Genomic DNA, 8,700 nt, shown 5'->3' with positions numbered 1-8,700 from the left:
ATAGTTATTCATGGCTAGAAGCTCCCATACCCTCCAAAAAAGTTTCTTTGTGGTCTACCAGAAACTGATAGATAATATCTTTGCATATTTTAGGTGGGGGGGGGGCAGGGAGAGATCTTCCTTACATAGTTAAATGAGTAATGATTGTAATGAATTTAGAACTGTGGGTTTCAATAAGAACAACTTAGTGTATTGTGTATATTCCCCAAGGACCAATAGGAAAGAATGAAAAAATCATCAGAAATCATCAAGTCCAGCAGGTCATGACCCCAGACATTCTACCTTTCTGTCCTTAGTATTGACCTGAGTCATATCCCAGTAGGCTAAAAACTTGATTTCAGATCCAAATAATATGATGATTAGGCCTACTCTACTCAAAATAACATCCTCTATTTGGATCAGAAAGAACTGAATAGGAGGGGAAAGCTGAGGGCTTAATATCTCAATATGTCTCAAAATAATGGCTTATTTTAAAGAGCATTTTAAGATTTATGATGTTCTTTACATGCATTATTGTTTCATTTGATCTTCACAACAACCTTATGCAATAGGAAGTACAGGTATTAGTATCTTGATGACAATAATAATTCATATTACATATTTAAAAAAGCTTTCCTCACAATAACCTTAGGAGGTAGGCAATACAAGTATTATACAAAGTGATGTACAGATTTGCCAATATAATTGGTGCTTTGCCCAGTAAAACTACAGTAGCCATTCATAGTCCCAACTTTCAATGATCCAGCATATTGAGTGAAAGATGTCATCTAGATCTATTTTATGTGAGACATGTTAGTTTCTTCTATGATCTCTTTTCTTCCAGGCTTTTGAGAGCCATCGCATGAAAGTCATCATGTGGTCATTCCCCATTAATGGAAAACCAGAAGGGGTCAGTCACTTTTCACATCCCATGAGGAGGACATGGGTTTAAATCCCACCTTTGGTTTAACTACTTGTGTGGACCATTGGCAAGTCATTTAGTCTTCATGGGCCTCAACCCCAAACTGTTGGCTGATATCACATCTCCAAATGCCTTTCAGACATTTCAATCTGGGTGTCCAGTAGACATCTTAAACTCAACATGTACAAACCAGAATTCATTATCTTTCCCCCTCAGCCATCCTCTACTCCTAACTCCCCTATTACTATAGAGGGCAACACCATCCTCCCAGTCCCTCAGACTTGCAACATAGGAGTCGTCCTAGATTCCTCGTAATCTCTAACCTTCTATATTCATGTTACCAAGCCCTGTTGATTGTACCTTTGCAACATCTCTTGAACATGCCCCCTTCTCTCCTGACACAGCTACATCAGCTTACTCCTGGATCATTGCAACAGCCTGCTCGTAGATCCACCTGCCTCAAATCTCTCCCCACTCCAATCCATTCTTCATTCCTCCATCCATCCATCACTGAAGTGACTTTCTTAAAGTGCAGGTCCAATCATCTCTCTGTCTCTCTGTCTCTCTCTCTCTGTCTCTGTGTGTGTGTGTGTGTGTGTGTGTCTCTCTCTCTGTCTCTCTCTCTCTCTCTGTGTCTCTCTCCCTCTCTCTCCCTCTCCCTCCTCTAGTGGCTTCCTATGGTCTCTAGGATAAAATACAAAATGCTCTGTTTGGCATTCAAAGCCCTCCGTTATCTAACCTCCTCCTACCTTTCCAGTCTTCTTGCATCTTACTCCCCAACATTTGTAGATTGAACCAGTGACATTGACCTCCTAGCTGTTCCATGAACAAGACACTCCACCTCTCAGCTTTGAGTATTTTTTCTGGCTGTCCCCTATGTCTGGAATGCTCTCCCTCCTCTGCTCTGATGACTGACCTCCCTGGCTTCCTTTAAATCTCAACTAAAATCCCATCTTCTACAAGGAGCTTTCCCCAGTCCCTCTTAATTTCAGTGTCCTCCCTCTGTTAATTATTCTCTATTTATCCTGTACATAGTTTGCTTTGTATATATTTGTTTGCATGTTGTCTCCCCCAGTAGACTGTAAGTTCCTTAAGGGCAGAGACTATCTTTTGCCTCTTTTTGTATCCTCAGCACTTAGTACAGTGCCTGGTACATAACAGGTACTCAATAAATATTGATTGATTGATTATCTGAAGGAATTAGACTATATGGCCTCTGTGATTTAATACAACTCTGAATCATGATTCTATGACTGTTTCAACACACTATATTTTTCAGAATGCAGTAATATTCCACAATAATTCCACAAACATTTCTTATCATGTGCTGAGCTCTCTGTTAGATCTTGGGAGAGCTGAAAGCATAGATAAGATATAGTTCCTGTCCTTCTTAAGTTTACAGTTTTATTACAGGGTAGCATGGGATAAACAAAGATAACTGTGATAAGTCCACTGAGCAAAACAAAGTCTTAAGTGATGTCTGAAGAGCAAAGATGCATTATTAATTTCTCTTCTGTGCATCTTCCACAAAGCTGCTAAATTGATATTCCTAAAACAGAGATCTGACTTTTTCACTCTCCTACTGCCTGAGTTAGAATCCAACCTCAGATGCTTCCTAGCTATGTGACCCTGTGCTAATCACTTAGCCTGTATCTGCCTCAATTTCCTTCAATGTAAAATGGGAATGATACTAACACCTACCTCCCAAGATTGTGGTGAGGATCAAAAGAGATGTTTGTGAAGTGCTTAGCACAGTACCTGGTACATAGTAGGTACTTAATAAATGTTCCATTCCCTCTTGTCTCATACAGAGAGTCTCCCTCCCTCAACTAAAACACCTCAGCAGCTCCCTAATAACTATATGATAAAATAAAAAATGTTCAGCCTGGAATTTAAAACCCTCCACAATATGGCTTCAATACAGTTTTCCAGTATATAAGGTTTGTTTGTTTGTTTTAGAGGTATCGTTATTATTTTCTTTTCATTAACATATTTTGTTTTACATTACTTCTTTTCCAAATATGTCTCTTCCCTCTCCTCTCCCCTTCCTTGGGAATTTGATTGTGTCTGGGTTGCTGTATACCCATAATCTCCTACCTCTGCAAAGATGCCTTTTCAAATCTGTTTTTTTGGGGTTCAGGTCTGACCCTTTCATATATTCTTTTTTCTAATCAAATGATCATCTAGTTGTTCCCCATAAATTACATTCTATTTCCCACTTCCAAGCTTTTGAATATCTAGGAGGCACAATGGATAGATCACTGGTCCTAGAGTCAGGAAGACCTGAGTTCACTTACTAGCAGACACTTACTAGCCTGAACAAGGGAACAGAGGTGGAAGACTGATGTTGAGTAAGACCTGGTTAGACCAGAGAGTATGTGAAGGGGAGTTGTGTATGCAAAGTTTGGAAAGGTAGGTTGTGAAGGGTTTAAAATATCATCCAGAGGAATTTGTAATTAACCCTATGGATAATAAGGGACCATTAGAGCTTGCTTCCTGAGCAGTGGAGTGACATAGTCATATCTGTGCTTTAGGAAAATCACTTTGGCAGTTGTGACTAGTTGCAGACACTAACTAGCTGTATGACCTTGGGCAAGTAATTATCCTGCTTGCCTCTATTTCCTTGACGTTATAATGGGGGCAAAAATAGCACCTACTTCCTGGGGTGGTTGTAAAGATTAAATGAGATCATCTTTGTGAAGTACTTAACACAGTGCCTGGCACATAGTAGGCATTCTATAAATGCTAGTTATTATCATTATTATTAATGCACCAGAGACGTGGAGCCCAGCCCAGACCTGCGGCCACGGCACCAAGAGAAACAGATCCTAGCAGGCTTCGGGGACGGGATCTCCAGCGGCTGCACAAGTCCCTCCACCTACAGGTGACGGGGGTCGGTGAGAGAGTCTCTTTGGCGGGTCGAGAGGGGAGTGGGGTGCCCCCATAACTCAGGCCCCCCCGGGAGGTAGAAGCTGAGAGGCAGCTGCAGACCGGGGCTCCCCAAGCGGGCGGGAACCTGAATCCATTGTGGAAGGTCTGTGCATAAACCCCCTGAGGGAACTGAGCCTGAGAGGCGGCCCTGCCCCAACCTGACCACCTGAACTTAATCTCACACTGAATAGCAGCCCTGCCCCCACCAAAAGCCCTAAGGCTGGAAGCAGCATTTGAATCTCAGACCCCAAATGCTGGCTGGGAGGATCAGGAGGCAAGGTGGGTGTGAGGAGAATATTCAGAGGTCAAGTCACTGGCTGGGAAAATGCCCAGAAAAGGGAAAAGAAATAAGACTATAGAAGGTTACTTTCTTGGTGAACAGGCATTTCCTCCCTTCCTTTCTGATGAGGAAGAACAATGATTACCATCAGGCAAAGACACAGAAATCAAGGCTTCTGTGTCCCAGCCCACCCAATGGGCTCAGGCCATGGAAGAGCTCAAAAAGAATTTTGAAAATCAAGTTAGAGAGGTAGAGGAAAATCTGGGAAGAGAAATGAGAGACATGAAGTCAAAGCATGAACAGCAGATCAGCTCCCTGCTAAAAGAGACCCAAAAAAATGTTGAAGAAAATAACACCTTGAAAACTAGCCTAACTCAATTGGCAAAAGAGGTTCAAAAAGCCAATGAGGAGAACAATGCTTTCAAAAGCAGAATTAGCCAAATGGATTCAAAAGCTCACTGAAGAAAATAGTTCTTTCAAAATTAGAATGAAACAGATGGAGGCTAAGGACTTTATGAGAAAGCAAGAAATCACAGAACAAAGCGAGAAGAATGGAAAAATGGAAGACAATGTGAAATATCTCATTGGAAAAACAACTGACCTGGAAAATAGATCCAGGAGAGACAATTTAAAAATTATGGGACTACCTGAAAGCCATGATCAAAAGAAGAGCCTAGACATCATCTTTCATGAAATTATCAAGGAAAACTGCCCTGAGATTCTAGAACCAGAGGGCAAAATAAATATTCAAGGAATCCACAGAACACCGCCTGAAAGAGATCCAAAAAGAGAAACTCCTAGGAACATTGTGGCCAAATTCCAGAGTTCCCAGGTCAAGGAGAAAATATTGTAAGCAGCTAGAAAGAAACAATTCAAGTATTGTGGAAATACAGTCAGGATAACAGAAGATCTAGCAGCCTCCACATTAAGGGATCGAAGGGCATGGAATAGGATATTCCAGAAGTCGAAGGAACTAGGACTAAAACCAAGAATCACCTACCCAGCAAAACTGAGTATAATACTTCAGGGGAAAAATTGGTCTTTCAATGAAATAGAGGACTTTCAAGCATTCTTGATGAAAAGACCAGAGCTGAAAAGAAAATTTGACTTTCAAACACAAGAATGAAGAGAACCATGAAAGGGTGAACAGCAAGGAGAAGTCATAAGGGACTTACTAAAGTTGAACTGTTTACATTCCTACATGGAAAGACAATATTTGTAACTCTTGAAACATTTCAGTATCTGGGTACTGGGTGGGAGTACACACACACACATGCACACATGCACACAGACATAGAGACAGAGTGCACAGAGTGAATTGAAGAGGATGGGATCATATCTTAAAAAAAAATGAAATCAAGCAGTGAGAGAGAAATATATTGGGAGGAGAAAGGGAGAAATTGAATGGGGCAAATTATCTCTCATAAAAGAGGCAAGCAAAAGACTCATTAGTGGAGGGATAAAGAGGGGAGGTGAGAGAAAAACATGAAGTCTACTCTCATCACATTCCACTAAAGGAAAGAATAAAATGCACACTCATTTTGGTAGGAAAACCTATCTCACAATACAGGAAAGTGGGGGATAAGGGAACAAGCAGGGTGGGGGGGATGATAGAAGGGAGGGCATGGGGAGGAAAGTGCAATTCAAGGTCGACACTCATGGGGAGGGATAGGATCAAAAGAGAATAGAAGTAATGGGGGACAGGAAAGGATGGAGGGAAATATAGTTAGTCCTATACAACACAACTATTATGGAAGTCATTTGCAAAACTACACAGATTTGGCCTATATTGAATTGCTTGCCTTCCAAGGGGAAGGGGTGGAGAGGGAGGGAGCTAAAGAAGTTGGAACTCAAAGTGTTAGGATCAACTGTCGAGTAATGTTCTTGCCACTAGGAAATAAGAAATACAGGTAAAGGGGTATAGAAAGCTATCTGGCCCTACAGGACAAAAGAGAAGACGGAGACAAGGGCAGAGAGGGATGATAGAAGAGAGAGCAGATTGGTCATAGGGGCAATTAGAATGCTTGGTGTTTGGGGGGGGAGGGGATAAAAGGGGAGAAAATTTGTAACCCAAAATTTTGTGAAAATGAATGTTAAAAGTTAAATAAATAAATTTAATTATTAAAAAAAAAATTAATGCACCACCACCATCAAACCCCCCCCCCACACACACACACACACACACACTTCACTCCTGCTTCTCAGAATTCTTAGCTTTCTTGGAAGCACAACTCAAGTTCTACCTCTTATTATGCTTTTTTTATTTTGTCAATTGTTAATGCCCTTGAGAACTGGCCTCAAGGCCAGGAAGACTTAGGGTCAAGCCCCACCTCTGATCCTACTGTCTGTGTGACCCTAAGGAAGTCATTCAGTCTCTAAATGTTCTAGGCAACTCTCTGAATAAATAAATACCAACCTGCATTGGTAGAAGGAATTCTCTCACCTGAAAGTTATCTAAAGTAATGAAGTAATTTCAGAATCAGGCCTTATCCCTATCCTCCTACTTCTTAATTATTTGTTGTATTCCCCAGCAGAATTTAAGATCCTTGAGGGCAAAGACACTTTCATTTCTTTCTTTTTGTCCCAGGTACTCAGGACAAGGTCATGGACATAGTAGGTGCTGACTATGCATTTGTTGGATTGGATTGCATTGGACTGTGATTCATCACTGTGCTAGACAAGATACCATTTGAGTTGGTTTTTGAAGAATAACTAGGAACCCAACAGAAAAAGGTAAATGGGAAGAAAAACAAATCTCTCTGTTCAGGTAATGGAGATTAGTTTAGTTTGGTTGGCATGTAGAATGCATGCATTGAAGTAATAGGAAATGTCAGGAAATGAAGGGTGGTGCCAGATTGGGGGGGAGGTGGTGGTCCTTGAATTTGAGGAAAAAGCATTAGAACTTTACTTGGTAGGCAATAGTGACTGAAGATCTTGGAGCAGAGGTGTGATGTAACAAGATCTGCACATAAGGAAAATTAGTTTGGCAGAGCTGCTTTTCAACAATTTTGAATGGGAATGGGTAATGTGAGCAGGTGTTACATTACGCAGATATTGAAACAGTCCCAGAGAACTAAGGTGGTAGCTATGAGAACAAAAAGGTGGAGACAGATGAGAATGATATGGCCAAAGTATAGTTAAGAGGAGAGAAAATCCAGACTGTTAATAAAAATACAGATCATGGATCCTCTGGAATATTCGACCCAAAGGACCTGATAACTGATTGGACCTGAGAGATGAGGGATAGATAGAGTCAAAGATAACCCCAGAGTTTTAAACATGAGAGTCTTGGAGATGGTGCCACTGACAGAAGTGGTATAGTGGTATAGTTTTAAGATATTAATTAAGATATTAATCCAGGGATCTCACTTAGAGAATTGTGCCTACCTGCCTATTCCTAGTAGAGAGAAGGAACAGATTATATTTCTTGACCCATAACTAAGGCCTAGAATTGAAGGAAAGGGAATGTGTTTTTCTTTGCCCAGTATTCATGTGAGAAAATAGCATTGTTCTACATCTATCTATATCTGACTGAGCAACTCTCCTATACACGAAAGTACATCACTGCAAGAAAAATCTAGACACCAAATTTCCTAATCCAGATGGTGTTTCTGAAAATTTGATGTGTGAGAACCCTGGCTTGATTTGTTTTACCAAAAGAAGAGGATGGAAAAAGTTACAGTCTTGGTGATTTTCCAAAACAAAATGTCAGCTAAGAGTATGACTTTTTTTTTTGCCCCTAGCCTGCTATCTGTCTTCTGATCAGTTAAAAATGGCCACTATGACAGAGAAGAATACTCTGTTATTTGCTACCAAATTGAAACTGCAGAGATTCAGTGAACAAAAACTAGAGTCTTATTACAGTGAATCAATATGTGAGGGTCTATTTGTGATGTTCAACACTGATAGCAGGCGAGACCTACTTTTAATTTCCTTTAAAATATTAGGATATTTCAAAATGTCCATAGTTACTGATTAGGCCATTGTATATTTGATCTTAGTGATAGAAAGTAGTCAACTTTTCAATTTTGCTCTTATCTCTGGTCCATAAAGTATACTTTCCACACACCACAACTAGCTAACTCTAGCTACAGCAAGAACATTAATAATTTGAGACTCAAAGCTGCCAATTCCTGGAAACCATTGTCACCCAAGGGGCCTCCCAGTATGCAAGGAGATGGCTGTGTAGTCACTGGGGAAGGATCAGCATTTCATCTATAGCCCTCATGCATTGGAGAGGATGCTAGTTTTTGAATCAAAGTCAAATCCAAGTTTTAGTGTTTACTACCTGAATGGCACTGGGAAAGTGACTTGTTCTCTATGAGCCCCAAGATTCCTTATCTATAAAATGAGACAGATTGAACCAACTGATCCTTCCAAGCTTTAAATACTTGATCCTATTTGAAAAAGAAACCAGCTCTTTTTGATTACTTTGATTTATTTTTAGTATGATTATAGGATAAGGCTACCTTCTATAGGAAGAGCTAGCCCTAAACTTAGCCAGACTAACATAAATAGTCTCTATATATGGATTTGGTGAATAGATTGAGAAGACTTTACCATCTAGTAGTAGATAGTTTAGAAGAGT

The sequence above is a fragment of the Notamacropus eugenii genome, chromosome 1, assembly GCF_028372415.1.
Source record: "Notamacropus eugenii isolate mMacEug1 chromosome 1, mMacEug1.pri_v2, whole genome shotgun sequence".
Taxonomy (NCBI): domain Eukaryota; kingdom Metazoa; phylum Chordata; class Mammalia; order Diprotodontia; family Macropodidae; genus Notamacropus; species Notamacropus eugenii.
This window is presented reverse-complemented; position numbering follows the sequence as displayed.